This window comes from Panulirus ornatus, chromosome 8 (genome assembly GCF_036320965.1).
Source record: "Panulirus ornatus isolate Po-2019 chromosome 8, ASM3632096v1, whole genome shotgun sequence".
In the NCBI taxonomy this organism is placed as follows: Eukaryota; Metazoa; Arthropoda; class Malacostraca; order Decapoda; family Palinuridae; genus Panulirus; species Panulirus ornatus.
The window spans coordinates 15,275,902-15,297,242 of record NC_092231.1 but is presented as its reverse complement, the minus strand read 5'-3'; the positions used below and the strand labels follow the sequence as shown (position 1 = coordinate 15,297,242).

The 21,341-nt window shown below is 45.9% G+C and overlaps 1 long non-coding RNA gene across 2 annotated transcripts in view; it reads right to left on the bottom strand.

The window, feature by feature from the left end:
- Positions 1-21,341, bottom strand: part of LOC139749846 (uncharacterized) — a 366,438-nt gene that overhangs the window by 94,820 nt on the left and 250,277 nt on the right. Inside the window, exon 3 of one of the 2 annotated variants that reach the window (XR_011713048.1) lies at positions 4,786-4,810. The exons of the other annotated variant lie outside the window; for it this stretch is intronic. This is a non-coding gene — a long non-coding RNA (uncharacterized lncRNA). Of the gene's footprint in view, positions 1-4,785; positions 4,811-21,341 lie in introns of those variants that run through there. 2 annotated transcript variants of the gene reach the window in all.

Genomic DNA, 21,341 nt, shown 5'->3' with positions numbered 1-21,341 from the left:
ATATATCTTTCTTTTTTTTTTTAAACTATTCGCCATTTCCCGCGTTAGCGAGGTAGCGTTATATATAAAGAGTTGGAAAGTTTTCAAAAGTATCAGAGAAGAGTAAGATGGCGAATAACGATTTATTATTATTCATTCCGACTTGGCGGGCCATGTCATGTTTACATAACCACAGCCATCGGAAAATTCCCGTGGTGAGGCTGTGGTTTTGCTGGTGCTGGACTCATCAGGCTCGAAATATGCACGAAAATACCGGTCGAAAAAGAAGAAAAAAAACACCTCCGATCAGCTGGCGATATATATATATATAAACAATTGGTGTGCAGCCATCTATTGATAAAAACACAGAGCTAGTCTAAGCGTGCGAGTAACCACAGGCCTGGAGTTGAGAAAAAAAAAGAAATGAAAGCAGCCCAAGTTAGCTTGTGAAACCTAATGCATACACTGCTTTGCGAGTATATATATATATATATATATATATATATATATATATATATATATATATATATATACAGGGCAGTAAAACAAGGGGTTGTTAATCATGCGAGACGGATCTGTACAGTAATCTATCAAGAACTAAAAACAAAAGAAGGATGTTCTCGTGTGTTCCCTGGGAAAAATGTTATTCTCATTCCTTTTTATCATTCCTTTCAATGAAATGAAGTAGGGGGGGGCCATGGACATTTCTTTAGGTAAAGGAGGGTAATGGGGCGAAAAAGGGTTGGGAACCAAGACTTTACCATAAATGTCCTGATTTGTAATGCATGACTTATTTATCACCAATATTTCTCCTACTTATGTAATTTCTCCTCCTCGGTTATTCGTTTAACCGCTTCCCAGTAAACGTTAGCGAACCCGGGATATAGTGTATTTTCCTATCTCCTTTCTTAAAGATGGGCATTTTTTGCTCTCTTCCATCCCCATGACACCGACTCCTCGTTCAAAAGACTCCTAGAACAGCGATCCATGTTATCTGCGAGGTGTTTCTGTACCTTCTGTGATTGGGCAGGGCCAGATCATTAGATTGATGCGCCTCATGCAGATATAGTTTCTTTATGGGTCTACATATAACAAGTCAGTGTGTGTGTGTGTGTCTGTGTGTGTGTGTGTGTGTGTGTGTTCACTTGTAGATGTAAGCGAGTGAATGAGTAGTGACTATTGAGCGAGTATCATCTCTAGTTTAATGTCTGTATCCAGATGAGCCCATCTTGTGAGCCTCTTCACCCACAACACCCATGGATTCTGGATGCGACAGCGTTTGAGGCTCTCTAGCTACTACACCCGGCACTCTACATGCGACCGTCCAGCCCTTACATCTTGGCACTTTACATACCACCATTTAGCAATGCTCTACAGCAGTTACAGCACCCTGGGACGCGCGCGCGCGCGTGTGTGTGTGTGTGTGTGTGTGTGTGTGTGTGTGTGTGTGTGTAGTCACCCCTCTCATCCCGTCTGTCGTCTACCACATCAACAGGAGGCTCACCCTAAACCAGAATCCTCTCCGCATTCTTCCACCACGAAATATTTTAGCTTGGCATTATCACGGGAGGCACTTGAGGTATCAGTGCAGGCAAGAAGTGCAGGCAAGACTCTAACTTCACAATGACTTTAACTTCTGACCCCTTGTTACAGAGTAGAGCCAGGATGATTTATACCAGGTACCAGATAAAAACCTAAATAGCAGTTAATACCAACTCAAATTGTTGAAGCCAGACACACACACACACATATACGCTGACCAAAAAGGACCAAACACCTTCCTTATGACGTGAAGCGATAAGCTTTTCATGGAAAGTGGCGCTCCTTTTGTGGTAAGTGGCAGCCATCCGCCGCTGAGAGTATAATAGGAGACTAAGATAACAGAGATGGAGGAGGGCAGGAGGGAGAGGGAGGAGGAGGATGATAAGATGAAAGAGAGGGAAAGAGAAAGGTGGTGAAAATGTGTTCAGTCTTAAGAGTGTGTGCCAGAGAGATGAGTCTTAGTGCCTACGGCGGCAGGAGGAAGGGCCAGTGATGGGGCCCACGAGATATGCGGGGCACTCGACCACCACACCAAGCGGCAGGAGGGAGGGCCAACGGTGGTGGGGCACTGGATCAACCATACCAGGCGTCCAGGAGGAAGGACCTGTGGTGGGAGTCATGAGTTGTGGGGGCCATTCGACAACCAGCCAAGCTATATATATATATATATATATATATATATATATATATATATATATATATATATATATATATATATATATATATATATGGTGTGGCCTCCTTGGCTACCCGTTAACGGCCCAGATTACACTAACTGTCCTTCCCCTCACCCCTTACAGCCCCTCCCCCAGGGGTGACGCTGTCCCCTTCCTTCCGTCCCACCCTGGAGCAACAATGTCCCCTGCCTTGCATCCCCTCCAGCAGTGACACTGTCCTCGTCTTAACACACAACCCATTCCGTCGCTCCATGACTCATCCCAGACTCATACCCTAATGGCAGTGACCACACTACACCACTCCCGTGCCGTCGTTATTGAAGAGCTGCTCACCCCTACCACAAGGTCCAGGAGGTGTTGGGACTGGCTTCTCTTATGAAGCGGTGACACTGACCCCCCTCCATATCAGCCCACGCAGCCGTCACACTAACCCCTCACATACGGACCATATAGCACTGACAATAAGCCCTCCCCATACAGCCCACACAGTCGACGGCAGACAACGTCGCCCTCGTCGCTGTCTCGAAGCTTTGAGACCCATAGGTTGTCCTGTGTAACGTGGGGAACTACGAATGATCCCCCTCCCATTCAACCCGAAAACAGAGTTCATCCCATTGAATTCAGGTGACCATCCCTCCCTCCCAGGTAACCCATACGCACGCGGAAGTGATCCTGTGCAAGAAATCCATACAACAGGAACAAAGTGTCTTCAATACCATCCATCCATCAGTGACACCAACCTTTCCCCACACAGCCTATACGTGAGCCTAATGCCACTCTCCCCTCCTATATAATAGCCCATACAATATCATAATGACAACGACCCCTCTATCATACAGCAGTGATCTTCACCTCTCCCATACAGCCCCATACATGATGGACACACTCCCCTCCCATACAGCATAGGTACTGACCCTTCCTATATAGTGAGCGAGGACACTGTCGCCTCCCATGCAGTAGTGACGCTAACCTTAATACATCCATTCCTATGGAGCCTTTGACGTAGTGGTCGAGTCCTCTCCCGTCCATCTCATGCAGTAATAGCATCGACCCCTTCCCTTTGATTAGGTCCATACTGAACTACTCACACAGAGTAGCACTAGTCTCTCCCATACATCCCGTACAGTGATAGCAACGTCCCCTCTCACACTACTCATACAGCAGTGACCAAAGCCCCTCCAAACAACCTATACAGTGAAGGCACAAACCCTCCCTCCCTCCCCGCAAAAGATATATACACTGCCGGTGGTGCAGTTCGGTCTCAAAGAATAAGTGAAAAGCACTAACCGCTCTTAAACAGCCCGCACAACAAGGTCACTGATACCCACGCGACCCGTCAGTCAATGGGACTCTTTTCGCCTGTGAAGCATCAAGCTTCGGGGAACCCCCCAAGATAAGCTAGATTGGTCCCTGCATTAGCTAGTACGCGTTCACAAGCACCCCCTAAGATAAGCTTATACTGCTAACTGACAAAGCTTTACAACGGTAATCCCCTAAGAGTTTCCTCGTCATTTTCACCAATTATGACTCGTAGATTGTCAGCGCCTCACACAGCAGTAACTGTAAACCCATCACATATAGCATCAGCTGCTAACGCCCTACAGATCTAGAGTGTTAAACCCCTTCGAAATGTACTAACTCCACACATGAAGAAAAGCTTCAGCCTAAACACCGAATCCATATAAACAGAGTTCGACAACAAACGACCGAAAATTACAGCTTCTTAAGCAGAAGGAAATAGGGAAAGAAATAATAAACTTTTTTTAATCAAATAGTCGACATATCTCAACATGAAATATACAAAACTTATATAAAAACTTTAATCAAATAGCATACTAAACATAAACAATAACCTGAAAATGAAAAATGGTGGAGTCGTCATTCCATACATGAAAATATGAATTTTAAAACAAAGTAACAATAGTCTAAGACTGGCAATAGTTCAAGACTACCAGCAGTCTATGACTGACAACAGTGTAAGACTTGCAACAGCGTAAGACTGGTAACAGTGCAAGACTTGCAACAGCGTAAGACTGGTAACAGTGCAAGACTTGCAACAGTGTAAGACTGGTAACAGCGGAAGACTTGCAACAGTGTAAGACTGGTAACAGTGCAAGACTTGCAACAGCGTAAGACTGGTAACAGTGCAAGACTTGCAACAGTGTAAGACTGGTAACAGCGGAAGACTTGCAACAGTGTAAGACTGGTAACAGCGGAAGACTTGCAACAGTGTAAGACTGGTAACAGTGCAAGACTGGTAACAGTGTAAGACTGGCAAAAGACTAAGACTTCCGACACGAGAGAAAAATGTGAAGACAACAGAAGTTGAAGGTCAGGTTAGGATGGAAAAACAGAACAGAATTTTAAGCCAAAATATCCTACACTGTTACTTTATGAACGTAAAACAAGTGTAAGCCTTAAAAATAGTGTAAACCAACGATTAAAGTAAACCGTAAAACTATGTAAACCAGATCCATTTCTCGACCTACATTTGTCGCTATCACTTCTACTCCACCACTGACCAAACACCACAAGGGAGAACAACGTTGTACTTACCTTCATAAGATGAGTCAAAACGTCCCATAAGCTTCGACACACAACACAGGCCTTACCTGTGAAAGAGAGGAGGAGGAGGAAGACAATTAGCATACACTGAATAGCTAATGAAGACTAAGTTAATAAGGCAATGGAGGGGCTTGCAAGGAAACCCCCTCTCCCTTGTGATACCACACAGTCAACAAGGATCATCACTAACACAGTTCTGTTGTACACAGATTTACAGTCAAGTGTTTACAAGACTGGCATGTCTAAATAAACCCGACTCTAGTGTTATGTCTTGTCATACAAGGTTGTTTATGTGTAAAGGCAAATCCTAAATCCTGCACCACTATCAATGGCAATATGTAAGTGTTCATTTGCTATGGCGGCACAGTACTCAACTGGAAACCGACTCTAATACTGGTGTATTACACCGACCTTCTGAAGGTAGCTAAGGTTATTGCTTTCCCCACTGGACTTTTAGGGGCGTCGATTTCTATTGTGGAATTCCACGTATGTATCATTTCACCACTCCTCTCCCATCATGTTTTCCTCCACTTGTTATGCAATTGCCTTACTGTTATGAGGGGGCTATCTGTATTCATGGGTATGCTCACTAGTCCCTTTCATTACGCACACTCGTCGTCTTACACATCACCTACTGAACTTGTGAAGCTAACGAAGATGAGGTTGTCTCCACATAGCTCCACAGCCAGGTACGTCTGGTATTATGGTGACGGCAGGCAACCTGTCACCCTATTGCGGATAAGGGGTTCACTTTCTCTCGTGAACCAACTTTTGAGATCTGAATGTATGTTTAGTTTCGAGGCGCCATACACGTCGTGTCGGTCATACCCAGCACTGGAAGCTGTGCTTGATAGTGGTGGTTGTGCGTCTTGCGTCAGGTGACACACACGAACGATGGAATGTAGAAATTCAGAGGTCTGGTGAAGACTCAGATGGGTCAGTGATCACACCCGGCCGCCGCCGCCGCTGTACTCGGTCTGTGCTATAGATTGTGTGTCTGTACAAGGTCGTGATAGTCGACACATTATGATGGTTGTTATTATCCTCCGTCATCGTCACATTTCTGCAGCAGGTGCACAGATTTCGACACACCTTCATCTTTATATTTACAGTTTCTTAAGAAATTGGAGGTTGCGCTTTATTATCATAGTCAATTTCCGTAACTTTTCAGGAACTGAAACGGATATTGATGGCTTTCCACGTACCCAGCTTACCTGTAAAAACAGCTTCGCCGATCCTGAAATTCCCTGGAAAGCTGACCATACCATAATATCTGCCGGAAGCTTCCCTCCCTACCGCTCTTCCCTTCCTCTGATGCAACAAATATTCGCTGCTGGAAATTGATAGTTGAGTCATTTATTATCGGGCAGAAGAGGGCAATTTGCTGGCCCGCGGATTTACCGGAGGGGGCGTAAAACGACTTTAGGACTGTGGAGTTTCCTGACGACCGCCTACTGCCGGGGAGGCAAGGACGAGGCGAGAGGGACGGAGGGAGAGAGGCTTGCAGGGCGAGTGCGTCTGGAGGCGAGATGGAGAAAGGAGGCAAGGCATGGTGGATGTATGGGAGGAAAAGTGGATCCTTGTAGAGATGGATCAAGAGTCCTTTGAGATGTGAGGCTGAAGGTCCTTGTAAAGGTGGAGGAGGGTCCTTGTGGAGGTGGAGCGAAGGGTACTTGTGGAGGTGTGGAAGAGGACTCTCCATCTCGCCTCACTACTACCCTCAACCCATCTCGCCCTACTTCTATCACCGTGTCGCCCCGCCACCACACTTGTCTAGTCCCACCACTAACCCCGTCTGACACCACCACTACCACCACCCTCGTCTGAATCCGCTACTACCCCCACGTCTAATCCCACTACTACCCCTGACTGGTCTGACCAATACCCCTGTTTGACTCCATCATGATACCTGTCTGGCCATAACACTAACCCTATCTGGCCAAACAACTACCCACCACCACCCCTATTTGGCCCCACCACTACCCTTGTTTGGCCGCACCACTGACCCTGACTGGCCCCACTACTGACCCTGACTGGCCCCACCACCATCCCTGCTCGGCCCCACCACTACCCGTGTCTGGCCATGCCCTGGTTCTCATTAATCATTTTCTAAAGCTAAGATTGTTTTCGTGAGCTTAGCCAAAATAATTGGTTTTCAAGTTTTCAGAAAATTTATTGGATCTTCTGCTGCAAAAATGAGTAAATGAACTATGGCACGTCTCCTGCAACTAAATCTACAAGCGTAGATTAATGAACTAAAGCTGTTTGTACTCCCGTTTATTACTAATATACGATTTCTGGAAAGAAATAAGAATGAGGCACCAAAGCCAGATTACCAAAAAGGCTTCTTCGTTTCTTTTCAAATTAGATTTTCAACACTGATGAGAGAGACTGAGGAATTCTTCACTGTCGACAGAATTTATCAGATACTGAGAGAGAAACACTTCATGATAACCCATCCTGTAGTATTTACTTTATAAGAGAGAAGGACCCTCCAGGACCTTACGACTCAGAGTGGACTAACTCGGGCAAGCATCACCTACAAGCACCCTGCACCAACTAACATCTTCACAAGCAACAATTTCTACCAGCTAACAACGACTGCTTACCTAGAAGTAGCTGGTATCTGCACCCTCTTGGGTCAGACGTACGTGTGTGTGTGTGTGTGTGTGTGTGTGTGTGTGTGTGTGTGTGTGTGTGTGTGCGTGTGTGTGTGTAATTAATATTCATGATCACTATATATATATATATATATATATATATATATATATATATATATATATATATATATATATACCTCAGCCAATGCCAGGTATCTATTTATCAAGGCCTGAGCAGAGGACGAACACCTGGGGTGAGTGTGGTCCGACTGCCGCTCCCACGATTCGATACTATGTGGGCTCGTTCTGACTCACGTGTGTGTTGTCAGGCATTAGGATATGCATCCAGCATGTAGTCTACATAGCTTACGGTGAGCTACATCGTCAAGGACAAAGCTACATATTAGGTCTAGGCCAAGACGCATGTTCCCCATGCGTTACAGATGTGCAAGCCGACTGGATCACGACCCTCGTAAGCCAGCTGTTCAGGGATAGTCAGTCAGTTGTCTGGGTTGTATTTTTAACGTCATTCTTCGAAAAAAAAAATATAGACAAGGGATTTCTTTTTCTTACCTGAAAACTTCCACTCCCTTACTTCAATTCACAATCCAGAACAGTCCACTCCATTCCCCTACAAGGCAGCACCATGACCCCTACAAGGCAGCACCACGACCACTACAAGGCAACACCACGACCCCTACAAGGCAGCACCACGACCCCTACAAGGCAGCACCACGACCACTACAAGGCAGCACCAAGACCTTCCCTCCAGAATGGCAGCACTAACACCCCTATACAAGGCAATTCCACGACCCCTTCCACAAGGCAGTCACACTAACCTTTTCACAAGGCATTGCCATGACCCCTTTACCATGCAGCTCCGCGTCCCCCTTACAAGGCAGCTCCACGATTCCCTACATGACAGCTATGCGACCTGCCTACAAGACAGCTCCACGACCCCCTTTCTAGAATGCATGTCTACTACTCCCTCCTACAAGGCAGTTCGACAACCTCCTCTTACAAGGCAGCACCGCAACCCCCTCTTCCCCTTCCCACTCCCTCCCACATCCTTCTCCTCAAACGGCATAGTAAGGAAATGTGCTTGGTGGCGGGTGTGAGCGTGGAGGAGGCAAGCCACTTCTGGTTTACATGGAACCCTCCGAGTTGATATCAAAGGCAGGAAATATAGAGGGTGCTAAGGAGGGCCCCTGCGGCACCCAGCCGCTACCCAAGGATGGAACGGTCGCTAGCACGAGCAGAAGAACGGAGGGGACGAGATGAGCAGAAGAGAAGATAAGCGACTAAAGAGATAGCAGAGAAATGAGTAAGGGAAAGAGGAAAAACAGGTGGAACAGGAAAAAAAGGAAGAACGAAAAGAAGTGAGGAAAGGAGGAAGAATAGCGAGAAGAAAGGAGGAGGAGGAATGACAGTATGACGGTGTGAAGGGAAGAAGGAGAGAAACTTGAGGAGGAAACACGTAAGTGAAAGACGGAGAAGGAGGAGATAGTGGAAGAATGTAGAGGACGCAGTAACAGTTGAAGAAGAAAAGAAGGATAGGAAGATGAAGAGAGAAAATGGGAGAGATAGTTGAATAATGGTATGAGTAATAGAGATGAAAAGGGACAGGAAGTAGAGTGGTTTGTGTGAGGGTAGGAGAGGGAGGAAGTTCGAGTGAATAGGGAGAGGTGCTATGCGAGGCAGTAACACCTGCCCTTCTGGCGGTACACGAGCTGAGGGTAGGAGGGAGATTAGCAGCGTGTGGGAGAATAAGAGAGTCATTGCGTATGGGAGAGTAAGAGAAGATGCGTCTAGGAAGTAAGGTAGAGTAGCGGAGCTGGAGAGCAAGAGAGAGTAATGACGTAGAAAGTAAGGGGGAAGAGCGGTGTGTGGGAGAGCACTGGCTAAACCATTATACTCAACGGTCGCACCTCCGTGCTCAAGGGTCGTAGCGTCGTGCCCAAGGGTTGTACCGCCGTACTCAAGCGTCGCACTTCCGAGCTCAAGGTTTGTATCGCCGTGCTCATGGGTCGTACCTCCGTGCTCAAGGGTTATACCACCGTGCTCAACCAGTCCAATGAGCCTACTTCCTCACTTACATCCCCAGTCTACACCAGTATATAAACCAGTGTTATGCTCAGTCTTAACCCATCCAAATGGAGTCTTACACATCTATCTTGCAGTAGATCATCTCGTCCACTTCGACTTTCATGAAAAGCCCCACACGACAAGCACGTCCTGGAGTCTACTGTAAGCTCATCCTTATACGTTTTACTTTACTCTCTCTTCAAACCATACGTCAACACAATCGTTCCATATGTAATCCAACTCCTTTTCCAGCCTCCTGTAATATCAGTTTAACCATTCTATTACCCATCCCAGACAAACGCTGCACCTCTTGCCCTGATTTTCTCCCACACATACCCATCTCTGTTCAGTTCTTCCCTTTGCGTTTTACCCAGCCATAAATGAATCCATAACAAGCCAGCGACGCCACCATTGCTAGCTACGTCACAGGTCGTTAGCATTGTTGTAACACTTAAAAAAAAAAAAAGGGCATATGCCGTGCTGGGATCCTGAACCCCTAACCTTCCCCTTTAAGTCACCTTTTGCAGCGAGCACCGAATGCAAACGACCTATTCTTTTACGACCACATCCTCCTCGTCATTCCCCCTTACAGAAACTCCTGCCGAAAAACTGGGTCACGAGGCAGAAGCTACAATGTTGTACTTCTGCCCCTCTGACGATCACCTGGTAATACAATGTTCATGTGATGAGTGCGTGTGCTACAGTGTTAGCCTCCCAAGAGTACCCAGTACGTGGGGCGGGCCGCACCATCACCCTCCCTCGGTAGTGACCCTCCCACCTGCGTGAGCCACACCATGACTGTGAGGAGGATGACCGAGCCACACCAGCATCGTGTGAGGAGGGATGACTGAGCCACCTGAGGACAGCAAGGAGCGAAACAGAGTATATGTAGCAGCCCCACAGGCGGATCAGACTGGTAGATCAGACAGGTGGATTAGACTGGTGGATCAGGCTGGTAAATCAGACTAGTGGAGAGAGTGGTGAATCAGAGCAAACGGAAGGAGAAACTATTTAAGAAGAGAGAACAGAGAAGTCTGGGATGGAAAACAATTGTGAGAGGGGAGAACAATGGTAAGAGGAACCACTTTGAAAAGAGAGAGCAATGGAAGGAGAAACCATTAAAAGAGAGTACAACGGAAGGAGGAACCACAGAGAAAACAGAACAGAGAACAATGGAAGGAGAAACCATCGTGAAAAGAGAGAACAGAGAACATTGGGAGGAGAAACCACTATGAGAAGAGAGAACAGAGAATAATGGGAAGGGGAAAACCACTGAGAGAGAACAATGGAGGAGATAAGAAACCACTGCGAGAAGAGGGAAGAATGGGTAAAGACATGAAGAGAAGATAAGAAAACCGAGACGAGAAGGAAGATATGCGAGGCATAAAAAAGAATTATGAAGTAATGCAGAAGGGAATGAAATACGAAAAAGGAAGACATGAAAGCATGAAATGCAAAAGATACAGGGAAAGAAGAACGGCTGGCTGACCCTGACGCATTCACGGGCGGCCCGAGGTCAGCGCGCACGGGGTACGAACTCTGGTCGCAAGCAGCCGATTCACAGTCGACCCAGCTGTTCATCCTCCCCTATAGGCTGGTCGATGAAATGGGTACCTGGATGAGGCTCGGGTATATATACATATATATTGCTTCAATGAGATGGCCTTGATTAGGGCATTCAGTTGCCTGTGCCGTCATAGATACAAAATAAAAAGGGGGACGAAATAGACACTACAAGATTGAGAGGAGACGAAAAACGGGTATAGAGGGAGAGAGGAGAGCAGAAGGAGAGGATAATAAGCTTACCAAGGTGGGAACTAGAAGGGTCCATTGAGGCCACATTTTATTCCCAGTATAGTCAAGAGGAAACTTTATTTGTCCCCAGTGGAGTCACTAGAGAGACGCGTTTTGTTCGCAGTGCAGGAAGTGTGTGTGGGGGGGGAAAAAAAAGGACTTTTTATCCCCAGTACCGTCACTGGAAGAACACCTTCTACTCCCAGCGTAGGTTAGTGATGGGACACGTTTTATTCTTCGTACAGTCAGCGGAGAGACGCATCCTATTCCCAGTACAGTCAACACGACCACCGCTACCATAGTGCCGACTGATGCTATCGAGGGGCAGGTGGAGTGGTCGGTTAGGGGAGAGCAGGAGGTGAGGGGAGGAAGGGTGGGAGAGGGGATAACAAGAGGTGGGAGGGAGGAGAGCAAGAGGTGGGAGAGGGGAGAGAAAGAAGTGAGGGGAGAGCAAGGGGTGGGAGAGGGGAGAGTATGAAGTGAAGGGAGAAAGGGTAAGAGAGGGGAGAGCAAGAGATGGGAGAGGGGAGAGCATGAAGCAAGGGGATGAAAGGTAAGAGGGGAGAATAAGAGCTGGGAGAGGGAAAAGCATGAAATGGGGGGAAGGAAGGGTAAGAAAAGGGAGAACAAGAGATGGGAGAGGGGAGAGCAACGGGTGGGAGAGAGGAGAGCACGATGTGAAGGGAGGAAGGGTAAGAGAGGGGAATACAAGAGATGGGAGAGGGGAAAGCATGAAGCAAGGGGAGGAAAGGTAAGGGGAGAATAAGAGCTGGGAGAGGGAAAAGCATGAAGTGGAGGGAGGGAAGGGTAAGAAAGGGGAGAACAAGAGGTGGGAGAGGGGAGAGCAAGAATTGACGGAAGGGAAGGCAAGAGCGGACACAGCAAGGGATGGGAGAAGGGAGAGCGAGAGGTGGAGGAGGGGAGGGAAAGAGGTGAGGAAGGGGAGGGAAAAAGGTGAGGGTAAGAGATGAGCTAGGGGAGGGTAAGAGATGAGCTAGGGGAGGGTAAGAAGAAAGTGGGAAGAGTCAGAAGAGGCCGGGGGAGGCAGGTGATGACACACGTTATCCTACCAATCACATGACCTCAGCGGCCGCTGACGTGGTGATATGTCACCTGGATCGCTACTGTAATGACCACCCCACTATCCACATCCAGGGTACGCCTTTCCCCACTTTATTCCCTTCCACTTCTCCCTCCTCTCCCCATTTCTCCCCCGCCCTTCCACTTCTCCCTCCTCTCCCAATTTCTCCCCCGCCCTTCCACTTCTCCCTCCTCTCCTCATTTCTCCCTCGCCCTTCCACTCCTTCCGGACCCCTCACCCCTCTACTTCTTCCAGACCTCTTAACTTCCCTTCTCACCCACTCCACTTCCCTCCTCATTCCCTCCCCTTCTCTCCAGAATCATCTACTCCCACCGTACTCCCTCTTCCAATTCCCCTCACTTCCTTCACTTCTCATAAATTCACTTCCCCCTCTTTCCCCCGCTTCCTCCAGACACTTCCCACCTCCAATTCTCCAGTCAACCAACCAATTCCACCCCAACCCTCCACTTCCCCCTAACATCCTCCACTTCTCCCCCTCAGCCCTCCACTTCTCCCCTCAGCCCTCCACTTCCCCCTAAACCTCTCCACTTCTCCCCTTTACTTCTCTGTTCTCCCCTCTTCCCCTTCCCTTTTCAACATTCCCCAGGTCTATCTTCACCCCTCCATCTCGCGCCTTACACAAATCCACATCCCCCTTTTCCCCTGCACCTCCCTCATCATATCCACTCCCCACCCTCCCCACTCCCTCCCTCACCACCGAGCTGTACAGAGGTAGAGACCGAGGTCAAAATCGAAGGTTTGGTCGTCGAGGACAATGGCTTCCGTCTTATCTCTCCGTCACCTACCTTCTCTCCCTCCCCTACAGAACTCTCTCCCCCTCATAATCTCCCCCACTCCCCACACTGACACACCCAGCTTCCCTTCCCCTGACCCGAAGACCTCCCGGGACCGCTACTGGACCCTCTCTCTCTCTCTCGAGACATGCGTCATACGTTAGCGACCCGAGGACGACAATAGAAAATAACAGATTGGCGGAGGACAGAGCGCAGAGGAGAGAGGATCAGACGAAGGGGAGGAGGGTGACTAGGGGCGGCCTCCAGGAGGGGATAGGAGGAGGAAAGGGAAGGGGATCAGGTGGGGAAAAGTAAGAGATGGAAGGAAAGAGACAGACAGAGAGAAATGGGAAAGAAAATAGAGATTTAAAGAAGAGGAATGAAGAAGAACCAAAAATTAAACCTACTCTTTTTGTGACGATGTTGTCTAATGAAGATATTACAGAGGGTCTGTAGTCCTTTCTAATTCAGTTAATCATAACTTGATGGCGGCGAATCGTCAGCGAGTCTTGAACGTATCTGTCATGTAAATCGAAGGTTGTAAATCATCCTAGAGTCACTTGAACGTATCTGTTATTCCGACAGTAAGTTGCGTGACAACACCAGCCGACATAACGTAAGTGTTCAGCATCTGGGTCTGTATACTGATACTCCCCATCATAATGTGGAACCTTCCTTAACTCCATGTTGTAGCCCATATAACCTTCTAGCTGCAGGGATCCTCTGTACTACCAGCAGTGTACTTAGATACTTTAATTGTCTTTTAGTATCTTGAAAACTTTCACCGAATCGCATCATATAGGCTTCAATCTAGTACTGAAAAAAAGTTTAGTTTATCTTGAACTTCTTTGCTCCCCCACTCCTTTCTTTTTCCTCTTAGTTTGTCGTCTTTATGGGGGAAATTCCTCAAACTAATGTGGTCGTTTCCCAAATATCGAAAGCCAGAAGTGCACGTAGTGCTCGAGACGTGGTGTTGCTAGAGAGTTAAAAAAAAAAATGGTCGCGTTTGGTGTCTTCATATCTGGGTATCAAAGCCTCTTGCAATGGCATCCTGACCCCCTATACTTCCTGAGCGGCAGCCTGACTATACGTGGCAGCCTGCAGGTCGTCACTAGCCAGAGCCGGATATGTTCTGTGCTCCGACCTCTGCAAAGACTTACCAAATCTTCCCGTATTTCATTTTCCTCCTTGTCGACAAAATATACGACATTCGTCTAACAGGAAAATTACACGCTATTTAAGCGCACACTTCTCATCATCTTTCGTACAAATTTCTAAGAAAGACGATGAGAAATATGCACTAAATTGCGAGGGACTGACATTCATCAGGTTCCCTTACTCCCATGCGTCCATGGTCCAGGAATGTCCTTGCTACATTCCTGGCCTCGAGTGTAATCGTAAAAAAATCATTGAAGTTTACGTAAATGTAAAAATCACTGAAGTTTACGTAAATGTAAAAATCACTGGTTTACGTAAATGTAAAAATCAGTGAAGTTTACACAAATGTAAGAATCATTGAAGTTTACTTTTACTTTTTTCCCCCCTCCAAACCTCTCATCCTGATAACGTAGATCATTCTAATTTCATTCCAGCAGTTCTCCAGTTCGTTATGATACATATGGCGATCTTCCAGAATATCTCTAAACCTTTCATCGGCTTTTCTCACTTTACTGACAACTTCCAGATCTTTATGCAAGCCACGAAGGCCTCTACACTCACCTCTACTTAGCAATATCATATAGGCATCTATCTATTTCTTAGATTGAATTCTTAGCAATATCTCATATACTCCTATCTATTTCTTAGGCTGAATTCTCGAGGTTACAGCTACGGGTATCTAACTCTTCCAGATCAAGGAGCCGAACTCGTTTTAGATCTAAATGCCAACGCATTATCATCTTAGGATCGTCTTAAGTTTAATTCCTTTTACAGTTTAGAATTTCCATCCTATATATATATATTTTCTTTTACTTATATTTGCCACTACTCGTACATCTGATGATGGGACGGTCGTCACTACCAGTTTCAAGTCAAATCCTCGTCAGCGGTTGGTTCTAAGTCAAGGACATGATCACTAGTGTTTACTTGATGTATATATATAGTATGACTGGAGGAAGAAACCTGCGGGTGTCCTCACCAGTCAGTCCCACTTCCCTCCTGGTCGTCCGAGGTCGCTTACTACACACACTAATGAATTACTGAAACTTCGTCCACCGCCAATGCGTCTCTCTACCTCTCCGTGTCTGACGCTCCTTCATACAACGGACCTGTGAGAGTCTTAACTTGGGTTTCTGGAGAAGCTAAGTGTCAGATGATGTTCTTTTTTCTTCTAATGCTAATTCTTTGAGTGGTACATGCCACAAGGATATGCAGGTGTACCATAGCAGCTTGAACATTCTTAAATGTAACGTTTGCGTGCGTGTGTGTGTGAGAGAGAGAGAGAGAGAGAGAGAGAGAGAGAGAGAGAGAGAGAGAGAGAGAGAGAGAGAGAGAGAGAGAAATGAAAGATAGAGAACCAGGCGACATATCTCTCCCCATCGACGTTATGAGGTAGAGCGACTGATCCCACTTCTCATCCTCAGATATTTATGAGTTAAGGCGGCCATAACTCGCGATTTAGGCGGCTCCTGCAGTATTTACAGCGGGCCAGACGCTCGCTCCTCCAAATTCAGTAGCTTTAAGAAGCCACGGATCCCTGACGCGCACTGCCTTCTTACACGGAACCATTTCATAATTTCTTTAATATTTACAACGTCTGATGGATTTATGATGGTTCTGTAACACACACACACACACACTATATATATATATATATATATATATATATATATATATATATATATATATATATATATATATATATATATATTATCATTATTATACTTAATCGCTGCCTCCCGCGTCAGCGAGGTAGCGCCAGGAAACAGACGAAAAATGGCCCATCTACTCATACGCACATACATATATATATATATATATATATATATATATATATATATATATATATATATATATATTATATTATATTATATATATATATATATATATATATATATATATATATATATATATATATATATATATATATATATATATATGTATGTATGTATATAAAACGCCCATACACGCACCTATACATACACATGAATACAAATGTACATATACTTTCTTGCCTTCATCCATTCCCGACGCTACCCCGCCCCACAGAAAACACCATCGCTACCCTTTGCTTCAGCGAAGTAGCGCCAGGAAAACAGGATAAAGGCCATATATACACAGTCCACGATAAAATGGCTGAAATATCTACAAGTTAATCAGCATTTATTTCAATATTTCTGTTTATGATCTTATAAAGATGATTTGCACTAAAGATACAGTAGGCAACGGCTAACACTTAATATTCACACTGGATGCTTACTACAGAGATTATACATCGAACGAGTCTACTTTCTAGATGTTTGGACAACCCTCATCCGCGCCCCATATTCTCCTTTTTCTCTTCTGTTTCCCTCCTCCTTCCATTCCTCCCAAGTAGATGATTGATATTCTACTTCTAGATCAACTCCTATTGTCCCTGGCGATCATATGTTGAACAATTTACGAAAAATCACGATAAGAATCTCTGGGTAATTGTTATCAAAACACTGACCGTTCCTTTCCTCCTTCTTCGCAAAAAAAAAAAACATCGCGAGCAGCAAGCAGTCGACAGAGACGAGCAGGTACGGCTGCCCTTGAGTCATCGTCGACCATAACTAAACGGGTTTCCTGCGGAGGGGCAACATCTTTCCCGAGATAGCTTTGTGTACTTACGTAAGGCAGCGTAACCTTCCGAGTGAGTGGGCAGCGGGAAGGCCTCCGGCGGTGGCGGCACCACCACTCCTTCTCCTTCTCCTCCTCCTCCTCCTCCTCCTCATAAAGCTAGAATCAGCTGAGCTGCGCCTCCCTTCCCCCAAGAGCCTTTCCTAGCACACGAGGCCGTTTTACTCCAACACGGAATTATCAAGTGACTATTCAACGGAAGAGGTTCATTCATAGCTGTGCTCAGTTTTGTCATAGTTGTACACGCATCTATATTTTTTTTCTATAAAACGATTGGAAATACGAACTGTCTGGATACATTGCAAGCAGTAATTACCTCGTTTATAGTAAAACTGATAAAGAAAAGATGATATACACCAGTATTTCACTTTATGACACACACAAACACACACACGAAACAGGAACCTGTTGGCCTCGGTACCTGCTGAAGGACGCGAGGACCTTTATGCAATTCTCTCTCTCACTGGTAACCGTAGAGACCCTCCCATACTGCCTGCTCTCTTGTGCTGATGTCAACGACCTCGGGAGGGAGCCGATTCCAGCTCCCACCTACCGCCAAGAGGCTCGGCCCCGCTGTCTCCAGGAACGGGGGATCCCTGTGCAATTCTTTCCAACGAGATCCGACTCGCTTCAGCTCAGCTCCTTCGTCTACCGCCACAACCCAAGGAAAAGAACATCGAGAGAGTGCTTATCATCCTACTCAGCAGGAACTTACTGGAGTCACATTCAACAGACGAGTATGGGTCGTCGCGTCAGAGCAAAAACATAACTTTCAATCGACCTTTTTCGTAGCTCGAGGCGATCAGCCTCGCCTCAGGCTCTGTCAACAAACATACAGGGACATAATTGCTCGTTACTAACCCACTGAGTTAAGGTCGTTCACACGAACTGTATATAGTATATCATAGACAGCTTTCTGGGAAAACTGTTCAGCTTAAGTTAAAACTGTGAAACTGTCGCCACTCGGAAACATCTGCGAGAGAGGAGTCAAATACTCTACATTGGAAAGAATTCGTACAATTCATTTATACTGAAAACAAAAGGGTGTCTGGGTTGGGAACTTTTTTCCATTTCTTATTAAGTAATGAGGGAGGGAGTAGAAAACAGTCGAAACAAACGATGATAGTAGAGTGCACAGATGTATGGTGTGTGGATGTTTTCCTGGACGAGTATCTTTAATGCATTATTCATATACTCCTGACAGTTGTGTGTGTGTGTGTGTGTGTGTGTGTGTGTGTGTGTGTGTGTGTGTGTGTGTGTGTGTGTGTGCGCTGAGGTGGTGTTGGTTTAGGGGGGGGGGGGATGAGAAGAGAAATTCCAACAGAATACCATCTCTGTAAGACAGCCCGAGGAAAAGACTAAGAATGTCTTTCGGGGTCAGTGTGCTACACCAGACGTTGTTATATATAATACACGAATGCCATGCAGTGAGACTTATTTAACTGCAACAGATGCTTCACGATGGCGTGAACTCTCATCCAGCACCCTCACATTTAGCATTATCAGTAGATTCAAAATATCAATCCTCTGGGAAAACTGGAAAATTTGCTGTCACCGCCAGATCCAACATCCACTACAAGAGCGATTTTTTTCTTATACTTTTCATCTCTTCCGTCGACGCGTAGATATCAGGATAACTTCGCAATTACATCTCCTCTCCTCCAGTAGTCCATCTGGATGATAGTGCGTGGCCAGAAACAAATTTCAGAGTTTAATCTCAAAGAGATAATGGACGTTTTCTTCCAATTCTAAATACCGAGCCATCCTCCGGTCATCACACTTCTCACTCGACGACAATGTTTGGTAATGCAGCTGGTCTTGATGTCTCGTAAGGTCAGGTTCCCTCTGGTCCCAGGACCAGTTCTGCGAGGGTCTCGGTGTTCCCACCAGGGGCGAGTATCTCACACAGGAGCCAACCACTGTATCTAAGGGCGTCATCTGAAACTAATCTAGCTCAGTTTGGAACTTTATTGCCGGTGCGCTGAGAGGGACGCAGATAGTGGCATGGATGGTGCGATTCCCACTAACAGAGGAGCTCAAATGCCTCGATGTGATCAGACTCAATCATAGCGATCACATGATCAATGTGAGTAGTTATGTTGTTCATTTCTTCAGTCGAAATACAGATCAGCAATATTTCTTCCTTCTTTCTCACAAGACTTCAAACTTATCAGTGGACATGGGAGGATCCAGTAGTTCAGAATGCTCAAAAGTAAATTGAACTGTCAGGATTATAGTCCCACATAAGTAATACTGTATCAGCGTGACTGGTAGACACAAGTCTGTAAGACCTCACTCACACACACACACATATATATATATATATATATATATATATATATATATATATATATATATATATATATATATATATCCCTGGGGATAGGGGAGAAAGAATACTTCCCACGTATTCCCTGCGTGTCGTAGAAGGCGACTAAAAGGGAAGGGAGCGGGGGGCTGGAAATCCTCCCCCCTCGTTTTTTTTTAATTTTCCAAAAGAAGGAACAGAGAAGGGGGCCAGGTGAGGATATTCCCTCAAAGGCCCAGTCCTCTGTTCTTAACGCTACCTCGCTATCGCGGGAAATGGCGAATAGTATGAAAAAAAAAAATATATATATATATTTTTTTTTTTTTTTTTTTTTTTTTTTTTTTACTTTGTCGCTGTCTCCCGCGTCTGCGAGGTAGCGCAAGGAAACAGACGAAAGAAATGGCCCAACCCCCCCCCCCCCCCATACACATGTACATACACACGTCCACACACGCAAATATACATACCTACACAGCTTTCCATGGTTTACCCCAGACGCTTCACATGCCTTGATTCAATCCACTGACAGCACGTCAACCCCTGTATACCACATCGCTCCAATTCACTCTATTCCTTGCCCTCCTTTCACCCTCCTGCATGTTCAGGCCCCGATCACACAAAATCTTTTTCACTCCATCTTTCCACCTCCAATTTGGTCTCCCTCTTCTCCTCGTTCCCTCCACCTCCGACACATATATCCTCTTGGTCAATCTTTCCTCACTCATTCTCTCCATGTGCCCAAACCATTTCAAAACACCCTCTTCTGCTCTCTCAACCACGCTCTTTTTATTTCCACACATCTCTCTTACCCTTACGTTACTTACTCGATCAAACCACCTCACACCACACATTTTCCTCAAACATCTCATTTCCAGCACATCCATCCTCCTGCGCACATCTCTATCCATAGCCCACGCCTCGCAACCATACAACATTGTTGGAACCACTATTCCTTCAAACATACCCATTTTTGCTTTCCGAGATAATGTTCTCGACTTCCACACATTTTTCAAGGCTCCCAAAATTTTCGCCCCCTCCCCCACCCTATGATCCACTTCCGCTTCCATGGTTCCATCCCATATATATATATATATATATATATATATATATATATATATATATATATACAAACCTCCAACAGCCAGGATCGAATCCGAGAGTCGAACCCCAGCTATCGAGAACAGCAAGCGGTTAGCGTACCACTGAATCACCGATGGGACAAAAACCTGCTGTCTCTCTGGACCTGTCCATCTACAGCTCCAGGGCCCCGCCCACTCACCGCGATCCTGTGAGGTGAAGCAGGCCGCCCGCTCTCTGATCCTGAGGACGCAGCAAATCGACTAAAGGGCATCTCGGTAATGTCAGTAGAATTACGGGAAGAGGCATGGGATTAGTAAAAAGGAGCATCAGGGGGCGAAGGAAAGTTAGAGTCATCCAAGGTGGAGTTAGAGGAGAAAAGGGGACCAAAGAGAGTTGCTTGTGTGCCCCCACCAATAGCTAGACAAGCTGCTGCGTCAAATGATTACTGTGGCCATCGGCACCTCAAGGGTGGGCCGTTTTGATACCTGCTTCTTTACCTACACGTCGAAGCTTTGGAACTTTCTACCTTCTCGTGTCTTTCCCAATAACTATGACCTGGCGCATCTCAAAACACGGGCTTTTCACTTTCTCCAAAATTCGTAAATACTTCCCCCCCATCTTTTCTTTCTTCGTGTCATAATTCTCTCTACATTTCAATCAAGAGCCGGCCTTGATGTGGAACTTTTTCCGTGACTGAAGCCTTCAACATGAAAATAAAGTATCATATGACGGCGTACAGGATGATCCTATCTAACCCAGGAAAGAAAAAATATGAGATCAAATCTGAAAGAAGTAATGAGAGCAATTGAAGGCTTTGGCCATATTGACGTCAACAGTTTTTTAAACCTAGATGTGTGACTTTCCTCGCAGTAATGAATACAAACTCACAATCTTATTTTTCTTTTCTTTCAAGAGGATTATCAAAATAAGGAGTGACTTGCCAATCAGCGTGGTTGAAAGAAACACCATAAATAAGACCAAACACAGACAGGTCACGTACATCACTTCAAGTCCGGA